The 13,696-nt window shown below is 41.7% G+C and overlaps 1 protein-coding gene across 1 annotated transcript in view; it reads right to left on the reverse strand.

Annotated features, from left to right (window-relative positions):
• Nucleotides 1-207: 207 nt before the first annotated feature.
• Nucleotides 208-13,696, reverse strand: part of TMEM170B (transmembrane protein 170B) — a 47,256-nt gene continuing 33,767 nt past the window's right edge. Inside the window, exons 4-5 of the transcript XR_012644199.1 lie at nucleotides 1,705-1,759; nucleotides 208-220 (exon numbers count right to left, since the gene is read on the reverse strand). The gene's annotated coding sequence lies outside the window, so the exon portion shown is untranslated. The remainder of the gene's footprint in view (nucleotides 221-1,704; nucleotides 1,760-13,696) is intronic.

Consider the following 13,696-nt stretch of genomic DNA (forward strand, 5'->3'; position numbering starts at 1 on the left):
GGTATCTCCTGTATGGGTGCATCAGATGAAGGCAAGTCTTTTTGGGCAGAGAGTAAGTACTCTGTGAACTACATGGATATAATTTGATCTGCAACATATACTTTACATCTACTGAAAGCATAATCTTACTATACAATCTATCTGAACCCACTTCCCAGAGAACTCTCATACCTTTCGTGCGTATTGAATTTGTACTTCATACACATGATGCATCATATATCTAGAAGGTAAGTTGAACAAAAATTACACAGAAAAGAAAATTTTCACAATTCGACACTCCCCACTCCTAGTTCATCTAGGTACCAGCATTCATCTAACCTTAACTTCGATCTCCTTAAGTCAAAGTGAGGCATGTGCTTAAGTATCTTGCTGAATCAGGGACAACAAGATTTTCAAGTCCCAGGCACACAAGTTATCAGGAACTAATACCTACATCTTCAGTTCCCTTCCCTCCAAAATGTGTCTGGGTGGGAGGGGAAAGGATGGCAAAACAACAAAAAAGAAATGTAGTGTTATTCAAATTATTAAGAATTAGAACAAGAGACAAAAAGAATATTTGATGTGTATTTTGTAAAATTACCATGGAATCAAGAATCCTCTTTCTTAGCACAAACTGCAATTTGTGACTTTTAGAGGAAATTCTACCACATACATTCTTGGAAACTTCAGTACGACTACATGATGCAACAGACAACTTTATGTTCAGTTAAGATTTTAACTAAATGCTGGCATAAAAATATTTATAGGAACCTTGCCAATTTTACAAATGTCAAGTCAATTTCTACTGTTCTAGTATTCAGGAATGCTAAAAAGCCCTAGTAGCTTTGGAGCATATTCTCAATATGAAAAAATGTTATAGGGTTTTTCGTTTTCCTCTGAAAGCAGGGGTTTGTTTGTTTTTTTTTCCTTCCCCAATATAAAAACTTGGCTTCTGCCCAAAACACTGGGGTAACAAAGTCCAAAGTTTATGCTTTGCAATGACTGCAGCTGGTGTTTTGAAAGCTGGGTTTCTGCATTGCCTATTATGTACAGCTGTGCTCTTTTACACCTGTTTCATACTGTACATATTTGGAATTTTTGCATATTTTTAATCACTTCAAAGACAGGAACCCAAACATCTCTGCTTTTCCTTAGATGATTTTGTGGGTATATATATGAGTGTGTGTGTGTGTGTGTGTGTGTATATACATATTATATATATATATATATATCACTGATACTTCCTTGAAGCCGGTGCTGTTTTCTCTTGCCAGGCGCCATAAAAAGCCTTCCTGAGCAGCAGGCATTTTTCAATAGAAACTTGGAGCTAGTAAGGAAGAATAGAAGGCCATTCTCTGAGACAGGATGCCAAGAGGACATGAAGTGAATTGGCCAGCCAGTACCAGAGACGCCATGCAAATCAAGAATGCAGCTTAGTCTCCAGGGAAATTATTGCTGAGCCCGGAGCATATGATAAACCTTCAACCAAAGCCTTCCTTAAGCGACTGCAATAACAATGTGTCACATTCCAGAACAGCCAAAAACAAAGACAGCAAAGCACTTGCACCTTAGTGCTCTTTAGACAGCTGTGCTTTCAAGCATAAGCTTTGCTAAGGTTCATCATCTTGAACGTTTGAAATAAAACAAAAGGAGCTCAAAAGCAGACAGAGTTAATGCATGTAGCAATTTAAGCTAATAATGGCAGAAAATATTTGCAGTACTCACTCAGTTTTGATTTCTAGCAAATGGTATCGTTCCTCAGAACAGGTAACTCAGCCATCTGAAAATAATGAAATGTACATATGAAAATAACACAGTGTACTGTATGTATTAGAGAGACAAGGTGGGAGAGAGGCATTATCTTTTATTGGACCAACTGAAAACTTAAAAGATAACATGCCACCCACCTTGTCTTGCTAGTATCCTGGAACCAAGATGGCTACAACACGGCAAACAATAACATAAACATGTACTGTAATGTAAATGATCAGGGATATATGCTAAAACAGAAGTTAGAAAATGGTTTTACAGTACATTACATTACAAATAACTACTGTTCTTAATGCAATAATTTCCATCTTCTAGGACTAAGAGGGATATCATGAACTCATCAAGACTTATTGCATAGTCTATTTGGTCACCTACTGCAACGCATTTCACAATTATGGAGGCCGTTCTTTTCCATCTGTGAACTAATTGAACAGGCTGAGGCAGATTCACTGACTATAAAGGGATCATTGTGATCATATTTCTAGTCTGGCCTTCTGTATAGTACAGGTCATAGAACTTCTCTGAATTGAAAAAGGGCATCTCTTTTAGGGAAACATCCAATCTTGATTTAAAAATTGCCAGTGATGGAGGATCAATTTGCAAACTTGTTCATTATGGGTAATTGTTCACTGAATAGTTTGCAAGCAAATGTTTATCTAGGGAGGAATTTACCATGAGAAGGTCGAAATGAGTATTCGCTATTCAATGTTTGCTCTTTTTGTAGCATGGGACAGTCTTCTTCAAGCATACAAACTCACTAGGCCCACAGAAATGAAATGGCTGCTAACAGTAGGATCCTGCTCAAAGGACTTTGTCGAACAGTGTCACGATATGGCATGAGTTCTGAAATGCTAAACTAATCCCACAGGATCCACCTGGGGAGACAGAACGAAGATTAAAGTCACAAGAGAATCATTTCATGTCTTCTGTTCAATCAGTCTAAGCACACCATGTGAACCATATATTGACAAATAAATTAGTGGAAATGTCAGTGCAAATAGCAAAGATTTGATTTTTTTTTAAATATCTGATATATTTAAAGATCCTCACATCCCTTGATTAGAAAACCTCAATGCATCTCACTAAGCTTTAGTAGCATCACCAGGCCAGAAGCTGAGCGGCAGAAGATTAAAAACTTTAATGCCAGAATCTAAAGTCAAAGACAACTAACTCTTAAGTTATTATAAAACACCAAGAAATTAGAACAGAAGAAATACTATAAAAAGAATGCCAAGCAGTTACTCCCACTCCAGAAAGTGGCTGGCATACAGTATCATCTGTGTCAAAAATATATGTATGTTATTGCCACCCCGAGGGTTAGTTGCAAAGGATGTCTAGATCCACATTCAGCATCAACCTGGGCGTCTGCACTGTGGTAATGCAGAACAGTGGCAAGGAGACTGTCGCCAACGTGTACGGCAACTGCTGTCCCCTATGAGCATCAGGTGCCCCTCAGACCCCCACCCCCGCTGCTCCCATGAGTACCTAGCACACCCCCCCGCCACCATTACCTGCAAGTATCAAGATCCCACTAGGAACTGCATGCTCCACCCACAAGTACCCAGTGCCTCTCCCCTCTACCACACGGCCTACTGCACCCCATGACTACTGACCCCTGCAACAGCCTCACTGAGTACCTTTCAACATGGCTTTAGAGAAGGACATGACACTTACACAAAGAGGAGTTTTAGAGAAGTGGCTTTCAAACTTGTGTTTTCTCATGACTCGTGAGGAAAATTTGCTATTCCTGCAACTGAACATAACTATCTTTTGACTGGAGTGCGGGCACCAGGGAGGGACAGTGAATGAGGAGTTTGGAGGGTAGGAGAGGCTCTGGATTTGTGGGGTCAGGGCTAGGCAGGGGATTGGGGTTCAGGCTTACCTCTTCAGGGATTCCCAGTCAGCAGCAGAGCAGGGGCGCCAAAGCAGGCTTTGTGCTTGTCCCAGCACCACAAACTGTGCTGCACTCCTAGCAGCAGGTCTGGCTCCTAAGCATAGACATGCAACTGGCTCCGTATACCTCTCTCACCCACAGGCACTGCTCCCCAGCTCCCATTGGCTGGGAACTCTTTGTACCCTCCCACCCCTGCCTAGCAGCTGGATCCATTGCAAGAGGCAGTGCAGGCTGTGGTGTCAGAACAAGCAGGAAGCCTGCAGGAGCACCCCCACTGGGCATGCTAGGGCACAGAGCCCAATCCATGTCCCCTGATGAACAGAGGCCACTCCTGAGTCTGGCTGATCTGTCCTGAAACCAGAAAGAAAGTGATAGCTGTACCTCCACCCCAATCCCCCACAGCCCCAGGGAGAGGAGCTGAGCAACATAGGACATGGGTGGGGAGAATGGCAGTTGTGTCTCAGAGGGATCTGTCAGAGCAGCATTTGGTAGTGATGGACGGATGATTTCCTGTTCATTCATGCCTTACCCTTCGCTGCAATCACTCTCCTGTTCTTCCTCTCCCACTGCCTGGCTTTCCCCAGTCGCTCCTGATTCCTGGCCAGTGTTCCCTCTATTTTTTTCCATCCATGAGTGGAATAAATTTCATCCAGGCATGCGTGGATGTGCACTACCATTATAAACACATGGTGCCCACTGTGGGCACTCTGCTAAGCTGCTGGGTGGCACCTGATTCTTTCCTGGGTGGTTGCCCAAGCGCTCAGCCTACAGGGAACACTGCTGCCAGCCCCTATGTCTTAACTCTGTGAGAACAGATGTTGCTTTTTTCCTGGCCTTCCTCCCCAACCCCAAAATTTATGCAATATTTACCCAGAAAACTGGCAAACCCACTTTGGTTTTGTTTTGGTTTTTTTTTTGCAATAAACACTGATGGAGTTATAACTAAAAATACAGTAGATCTGAAAATTAAGGGCCTCCATTCGCTGTCAGAACTATCCGCAGAGAAACCAAGCACTGAATGGGTTGTGCAACTGCACAGGGAGGATCCTTTTCTGGAGCTTAGCTCTGTTACTATCCATGTTCCACCTTCCCTGCATAAAAACAAGCTCCACTCTGAAGGGCAGTCAGTTTGCCTCAGGGTTTGAGTGTCCTTAATTTCCATTAAAAATAATATCAACAAGGAGGCGTTCTTCTGAAAATGGAACATTAAACAAAGAACTTCATTTCAGTACCTGTACATACTGACTAACTACCATAAATGGGGCTGTATCTTTTACAGAAAAGGTAAATGCACATGAAAATCAAGAATAATGCAAGCAATGGCCTTCTGTCGATAAAACTTTCTCTGGAAGGGATCTGCAACAACAGAAAATCCTGTTTTTCTGCGCAGGTGTCTCCTGAAGAAAGGCAAAATGTTGCCAATAACTTTGTTTTTGTTACCTATTTTAAGCTTGCACTTATGATTTGTTCCACTTATGGTTCACATGCTGCCAAAGCATCCTTCCTCTGTTTAAACTGTCTGTCTATTTATCTCTGCAGGAATGCAGATCCACAGGAGTTAAAGAAAACTGTAACATTTGTGTCGTTTACACCTGTAGAAAATGTCCCCTTCTCTGCCTCCTGAAAAAGAAAATAAAACAAAGTTGGTCCTTATAACAGCTCCATAAGAAAAATATCACTCCAATTATTAGCTAAGAGCACTGAGACGTGCCAGGAATTTAGGGCATTTTACTTTTTTCCATTGTTCAAGAACAAATGGTCCTTATGAATGCCTGAACTGCACTGAAAGAACAAGAAAAGCATGCTAGCAATACATCTCCCCATTCTTTCTTCCATCTCACAGTAATTTTACAGTAGTCAACCAGCCAGAGGAGATTAGAGATTTGCTTTTTATTTTCTATGGACATTCAAAGCTTCAGAATGATCCTATCTCCCTCAGTGTTACATATGTTGGAGAACAGCCTGAGTCCCAGCTGAGATTTGGATCTGAATTCAAATTTTGTGATGCTCAGACCGGTCCAGATCTGGTATTCCAGGTTAGACCTATTTTTGAGTATTAGTTTCACATTAAACAGAATAATAAAAGCCATGGAAACAAGAATTAACCTCCTATGTCAGATATAGTTTGCTGCTTAGCATTTATGTTCATCTGAGGCCTAATGTAAACCTGTCTCTGTTACCACCCCCTCCAGTACATTCAGAAACCTCCCACATAAACAATCATTTCTTATGCAACTCTTCTCCTCACCCACCCTTTACTGAACACATGCCAATTCTTTCAAAAACCCCAGGGAAAAGTCAGCTAACCAAGGACTTAACAGGATGACTGAGCCTTGACAATGTTTAGCATAAAATGCTTCAAGCAAAAGACAGAGATTGGGGCAGACGTCTCCATACTGCATCATGTGGAGGACCACTTATTCTCCCTAGAGAGCAGGCTGGCTCATCCTTGTTTCAGCTGCTTCCCTGTAAAAACCCAGAAGGCACATAAATGCTGCACACTTGTTGCATTAAAGACAGCTAAAGATATACTCTCCTCTATTATTACTTTCCCACGGAAGCAATCACAATAGTTGCCAGGGAAGACAGACGATGGTGAACAGAGAGAGTGATGGTCCAGTCAGTTACGAATGGGGAACAATGGCCCCTGAGTAATCCATTAAGACAACATGGAGCCATCTAAGAACCTCACAGTTAGTAGTTTTGACCATGCTGCTAAGATCCATGAGGCAGATTACCAGTCTGTGTAAATTGTCACAACTTTCACAACTAAAGACAATGCAGCTATGTTAATTTATTCTAGTTGAGGATCAGCCCCCAGGGATGTATACATAATACTGCAAGTTGTCAAAATTTTACACTCACCTCTCCAACATGCAAAATCAATAGCCATGAAACAACCAGCTGGTATGTAGTATGGAAAGTGCTTTAGTCCGTAATTTGTTTCTCCGTGTTTGATTTTCATGCAGTGACATCAGTGTTTGTAATCAGAGGATAAAAGACAGTGATTGTATCTTTGCGGTTTGATTTTACTGTCTAGATTTAATTAACTGACTATTAGACTTTCCATTTTTAGTGCAGATGATTATTTCTTGTACCAAAGTCACGTACATTCAAACCTGTTTTCCAAGGAAAGCAGAAGTAGGATTAGCATAGATATCAATTTTCTAGGAAGCAAACATAGACCAAATTGTTGAGAGCTAAATTAGTTTGAAAAGGCTAATTTCTGCCAGAGCTGATCTGTAACATTTCTCTGTTTAAATCATCAGCTTTTTCTTTTCTTTCTTTCACAGTAATACATCACTCAGCAGTTTTATCCAAAGGACATTTTCCCTTAACCATTGTTTATTTGCCTGTAACAAAGAATACCCTGGTGGATACCTTGCTGGTGGACATTTTACAAACACAAAAGCCCTGTGCCACTGCTGATGGTCAAGTCAATGCTGTAGGACAGCGTTTCCCAAACTTTATAAAGTTGGGACCTGCTTTTTTTCAGTACCTATTTTTGTGACCCAAAAATATAAACGCATACTGAAAAAAAAAGAATGAAAAATGAATAAATTTTCATTGTTCATTATTTATTCACAATGATTATAGTACATAGCAATAATTTGTATATTTTCTAAGGACCGGTATTTTTTTTTTTTCCCCAAGGACCTGTACTGGGCTGCGGACCACACTGTGGGAAATGCTGCTGTAGGATACAAGAGAAAATGAAGGCACCTTTACATAAGCAAAGACATCAACCTAGTAGGTGGGAGAAAGAGACTCTTGCAGGAGTCTGAACATCAAATTAACTGAAACATATTGATATTTAACTGAAACATATTACACACAGCAGTGTGTTTCCCAAACTTAAAACATTTGCGTACCCCTTTTGGGACTTCAGCCTTGTTGGTGTACCCCCCTCACAGAGCCATCTCAGTACTTATTTCCTGATTTTTAGTAATTTATTTTCTGCCGCAAATCCCTTAAAATCCTTTTGTGTGCCTCTTGTGGTATGCACACCCCACTTTGGGAAGCAATAGCATACAATATTACTGTTATAGGCTATGTTGATTTGATTGTGTGTGTCTACAAGGGACATGCCAAATTGACCTATCAGGGTTTGGCTGTCACCCCGTAGTCCTCACTATCACAAAGAGTAAGGAAGATTGATGGGAAAAACTCTCCCTTTGACCTTGCTCGGTGAGAATGGCCAGGTAAGTTGATTTCAGGTAAGTCGATTCTAGCTATGCAGTTGTCCTAGCTAGAATTGCATATCTGAAATCAACTGCTTTTCTTAGTGTAGACCTGGCCTTATGAAAGTGTGTAAATAAAAGAAAGATATTATAGGAATACTAATGACACATTGCTGATTTCTATCATTCTAAAAGAGATGCATTAGCACTACATGAGGAACTATGAACACCTGCTGCTATTATGCTTGAAAATGTGACCAAAGGGAAAAAAGTGTTTTCTCCCAAAGGAATGAGAGCGGTCTACATGTCACAAATTAAGCAGGGTGTGACCAAAAATAATGGAAGTCCTATTTACATATGAATCAGCAGGGGGTTGGGACATCAGCTGCAAGGGAGGAACAACATGGGGGTCATCCTGAGTCTGGGGCAAATTACAGTTTGAGAAGCCAGAAGGAGACAGAGGAAGCATCCATTACTGGGCAGACACAAGGGGCCAAGGTTTTTGCAAGCTGAGGCATTTGGGTCCTTGAAGCAAGGGGGGTAGAATTCTTTGGGAGCTGAATACAAGTGAAAAACCTCCTTACGTAAAGATCTTTCACCTAGGAAGACCTGGGAAATCAGTACCTTGTACTTCTGTGTAAGGTCCTGACTAAGAGAAAGTTGAGGACATACGGAAAATGGCAAGAGGGTCAGAGGAGCATCAGGAGGGAAATCAGTAGGAAAATTACCTCAACATCTTAGATGTCTGTACACAAGTGCCAGAATATTGAAAACAAAAGAGAATAAACTGGAAGATTAGGCTAAAACTAAATTACAAATTAGTTAACTGGCACCACAGGGACTTGGAATAAAACTCGTAACTGGGACACAGGTATAGAGCAGGGGTTCTCAAAATTCATGGCACCATGACCTCCTTCTAACAATAAAAAATTACTACTTGACCTCAGAAGAGACTGAAGCCCAAGTCCACATTGCACACCTCTGTCCTGGGGGTGGTGTGGTGGGGACAGGTGCCACCTTGTGGGGAGGGGGAAAAGTTAATGCCCAAGGGCTTCATCCCCTGTCAATGGGCCTATAAACTTATGAGCTTTGGATTTGTTCTCAGGCTTCATCTTTGGCCCTGGACCTCTGCAAGTCTATGTCAGCCAGGACCCCATAAAAACATGTTCATAACCCACTTTGGGGTCCTGACTCACAGTTTGAGAACCGCTTGTATAGGAGATATGATTTGTTCTGGAAGATCAGGAGAATAATAGAAGGAAGAATGCTTTGCTCTATATATCAATACTTGTTCTGGAGTCTAGTAGAAGGTAAGCGGCAAACCAGTTAAAAGTCTCTGGGTAAAAGGTAAAAGTGGAAAAAAAAACCCTGGTGCACTTTTCATCAGGTCTGGGAAAACTTACTTGCCTGTAATGGTCCCTTCAAATATGTTAATTACTTGGGCTAATATTTGGTTCTACCTTGTATTAAGCTGTGACACGCTGGATGCCTTTCACAGACCTGAAGAAGAACTCTGTTTCAACTCAAAGGACTTGTTGCTCACCAGCAGAAGAAGTTGCTCCAGTAAAAGATATGATCTTACCTTCATTCCCTAATATCCTGGGACCAACATAGCTACAAAAACGCTACATATAACATTCTTGTGACATATGAGCGTCTAGGCCATCATTTACACATGTCAATACAAGCTGAGAAATACAAATATGTTACACTTAAATGACGTTTGCAAGGTTTAGGCCGGAAAGGAAATTTTCAGCTCCCATTCTATAATTGTCAGGGAAAGATCAACTGATTTAACCTGGTCATGACCCAGCAATTATTTAAAGGAAGTAATTGGTCAGATAGTATTACAACTGCTAATACTTTCACACAGGTGCAGTGCCATCTGCTTCTGCTCACTCTCTTTGGTATGTGGCTACTAGATGAACAGTTAAAGTCCCTCATTCCAGAGTTTAGGATTTGTTTTAAAATAAGCAAAAATAGCTGGCTGAGATTTTATAACCAGTGTAGGATAGCATCAAAAGCTTTGGATAATTGAAAGAAAGAAAGAAAGAGCAATAAGGGCTTGCAGTAGGAGCTATATTTCCATATTGTACAATCAGATTGAGGGATTTCATTTTCTAAGAAAGACGAATCATTTCCATTGCGATGCTGGCATTTTTAATCCTCCAAATAGTCACTTTCAGACTCAAGATATGATTAATATGTGAATGAGTATTAGCTAATTACAATATTTTTCAGCATTTCTAAGGTACAGCAAAGATCTTTAGGTGAGGAGGAGCCTGAGTTAAAGGTGATGCCAAGGATCAGGATTTTTAAAGGCAACTTTGCTCTGAAACCCATAGTAGTACAGTACGCTCCAGATTGAAAACTAAGTGCATTTACAACTGCACATTAATTCACACGCTTCCAAATTAATATTTTGACAATAGGAACAACTGCCCATCGAACAACATACACTTTTCTGTCATGTAATACATGCCTACTGTCCTCTTTCCTTGTTTAATCATTGGAGTAATCTGTCTTTCACTCTCAGTTGATGTGAAGTATCCTTCAGATGTACAATGCACTCATTGCACTCTATGTGCCTTGGGGCCTCACTCAACAAGAACGGGTATGTCCAGCTCCCACATTACTAAATTATCAGAAAATGTGCTTCTAGGTCCCATAGCAAAGACCAGACTATTTTGTTTTCTGTGCAAAATTTACAAGAGGGACTTACTGTAACCATTCATTTTTCGATCAGAGGTTTCCACAGGAAAGCTTATGATGTTTCCTGCTTGTGTGTAACAGCTTTTCCTGTTCGAATGATTAGTAGTATGACTTTGGCGAGCAGAAGTGCTCACAAATGAGAGATCAGTGCTTGGCATGGCCCCTCCCCTCCCAGAAAGCCTTCCCAAAACAAAAAGCCCCACATTTTCTTAACCATTAAAATCCTGAAACTGATTCATAAACTAGAGCTATTGTGAAGATGAATTTGAATTCTTTACTTACTAGATGGTCAGCCCTCAACAAGAGGAGGTAAGTGAGACTATTTATAGATCCAAAAAACAACTGAAATTGAATGACAGAGGGACAAAGTGTGATCTTTTGTAATGTTCCTTTTTATCCCACTCTTTCTTCTGTCATCCCTTTCTGAGCCTATGTCTACACCAGCACACTACATCGAAGTAGCCTGTTTCAAAGTAAGAACATCGAAATAGGCTACTTCGACGCATATCATCTACACATCCTCTGGGGCTGGTGCCGTCGATGTTCAACGTCGAAGTAGCAATGGGGAACGTTGAAAGGAGCTGCCCTGGAATGCCCTGGGAAGGAAATGTGGAATGTCCATACACACAAGCACTCTCCATCGAAATAAGGGTCCAGCAAAGCCTGTGGATGGGGTCACAGGCTGGACTAGCCCATATGGGGCAAGAGCAAGCCACTCCCTTAAAGGGCCCCTCCCAGACACACTCGGCCTGCACAGCATGAGGTCCACAGAGCCGACAACCGGTTGCAGACCCCGTGCACACAGCATGGACCCCCAGCTGCAGCAGCAGCCAGAAGCCCCGGGCTAAGGGCTGCCTCACACAGCAACCATAGAGCCCTGCTGGGGCTGGACAGAGTGTCTCTCAACCCCTCAGTTGATGGCCGCCATGGAGAACCCCGCTATTTCCATGTAGCAGGACGCAGATCGTCTACACACACCCTACTTCGACATTGAACGTCAAAGTAGGGCGCTATTCCCATCTTCAGATAGGAATAGCGATTTCAACATCTTGCCACCTAACGTCGATTTCAACGTTCAAATAGCACACGGCATGTGTAGAGGCAACATGTGCTATTTCGATGTTGTGCCAGCTACTTCGAAGTAGCTGGCTAGTGTAGATGCACCCTGAGTGTCAGGTTCACATTTTCCCCATGTTCTGTTGCAATACCAGCAAATAAAACACCTGTCTTCAGAGCTAAGAAGTAAAGCATATATTGTTAATAAACAAGCATTAACTATTGACAGCCATTTCCCCAGGATGAATAGCAGCTGCCATACAATGTGGTCTAGCAGATCTGGCACTAGATTTGGAGCCTGGAGACTCGGGTGTTGTTCATGGCTCTTCTGTTGATCTTGTTTTGTGGCCTTGGGCTAGGCGATTCGTCTCTATCAGCTACGCATCTCATCTCTATTTTTTCATCTCTGTGTTTTTAATCACCTTTTTTCTATATCTTTTCTCATGCATCTGACGAAGCCATGGAACCTAGAAGTCCTGTGGCACCTTATAGGCTAACAGATATTTTGGAGTATAAGCTTTCGTGGGCAAAGGCCCACCTCATCAGATGCATGAGAAAAGAAATAGAAAAGGTGATAAAAAAGAGAGATGAATTGCCTATCCCAAACAGGATCAATAGCAGAACCACGAACACCACCCTAGTCTCCAGGCTCCAAATCTGATGCCAGATCTGCTAGACCACATTGTCCCCCTAGCTAGAGTGACTTTGAAGGTTGTGCATTAGTCTGATACAGAAAATAGAAATTCTTGAACACTGTCCATTAAAAAGGAATTTGCAATAATGAACAATATAATAAGCACAGCTGCCCTTTTCTTACTATGTTAGGACCTAACATTCATCCACAATGTTCAACTGAAAGCCCCCCATCAGCACTGTAACTACTATTTTGGGATCCCAGTAAGGAAGGGCACTCAAATGAGAAAAAGTAGATATCAATTATGCCAACTGGAAAATTGTTTGACATGAGCTACTGTAAAATGTTTCATGATAAAAGTTTGCTGTGGGACAAAGACAACCCCCCTCCCGCTTCCCACAATAGGGGCATGGAGTCACAGAGGCTTGGATTCCAAGATGGAAGTGCTACCCAGAACATTCATTGGTAACTTGGGTCAGGGAGGTGAATTTAAAAAACTAGCAGTTGGCTCCTTATGTCAAACTGAGTATTTGGAAGTGTCGTCAGTTGTTTTTGCAGAGATCTGCATGTTCAACAAAATCAAGTAAAACAGACAAGCTTGCCCAATACTTACAGTCAGGTGTCTCATGAAAAAGATTAAAGAGGGGAAGAGGTTGTACTGGTGATCCAGAAACTCTGGCATTGAGTAAGAATCTTGCCCAGGAAGTGACAAGTCATAGCAGCAGGGAAGATGCAAGATGAGTGATGTGATCCAGTGACACATTAAGTCCAGAGATGAATAGCACCTTGACAGAGCAGAGATGACCTGGTCTCTCCTTCACATTGACATAATGCATCGCTAATGTGTATTCTGTCAGCACCTTAACTGTGGATCCCTGCAGTAGAAGCAGTCTGTGTGGCAGGCAGATGGCTCTGAGTTTCAGAACATGTACGTGCAGACAAGCATCTTGAGGGGACTGTAAGTCCTGTAATTTAAGGTGATGAAGGCTCTCCCACACCTTTGAGTGGAGTATCTTTCACCAAAGTCTTGGCTGGTAGCACTGCAGAACAGGGTACAGTACTTGATTGCACACTGAAAAGGGTGTATCAGTTTAGCAACGGGAGAACTTCTTATGGGATAGTGACCGTGATATGCATTTGAAGTCTGTTGCATAGATATGTTCATTTCAATTACACCTGTACAAAGCAGAGAAGTCTGGAAAACTGCATCACGTAGGTGCACGAGATCTTATGTACCAGAAGCTTGGGGCATGCTCTTACCAATGTCTTTGGGTGATATTCAAGTGGGTTGTTGATGTCCATTATAGTTTGGAATCCTTCTTACGGAAGCTTAGTTCCCGGAGTTTTGGCATCTAACATGGGTCATACAAACTATAGCTAGACAAAAACATATACTAAGTCAGTGAACTTTGGGACTCTTTTTAGGAAAGAGCTTTAAGGTTATTGGAATTGAGTTGGTTGCCTATTGGG

The sequence above is a fragment of the Carettochelys insculpta genome, chromosome 2 (assembly GCF_033958435.1).
Source record: "Carettochelys insculpta isolate YL-2023 chromosome 2, ASM3395843v1, whole genome shotgun sequence".
Taxonomy (NCBI): Eukaryota; Metazoa; Chordata; order Testudines; family Carettochelyidae; genus Carettochelys; species Carettochelys insculpta.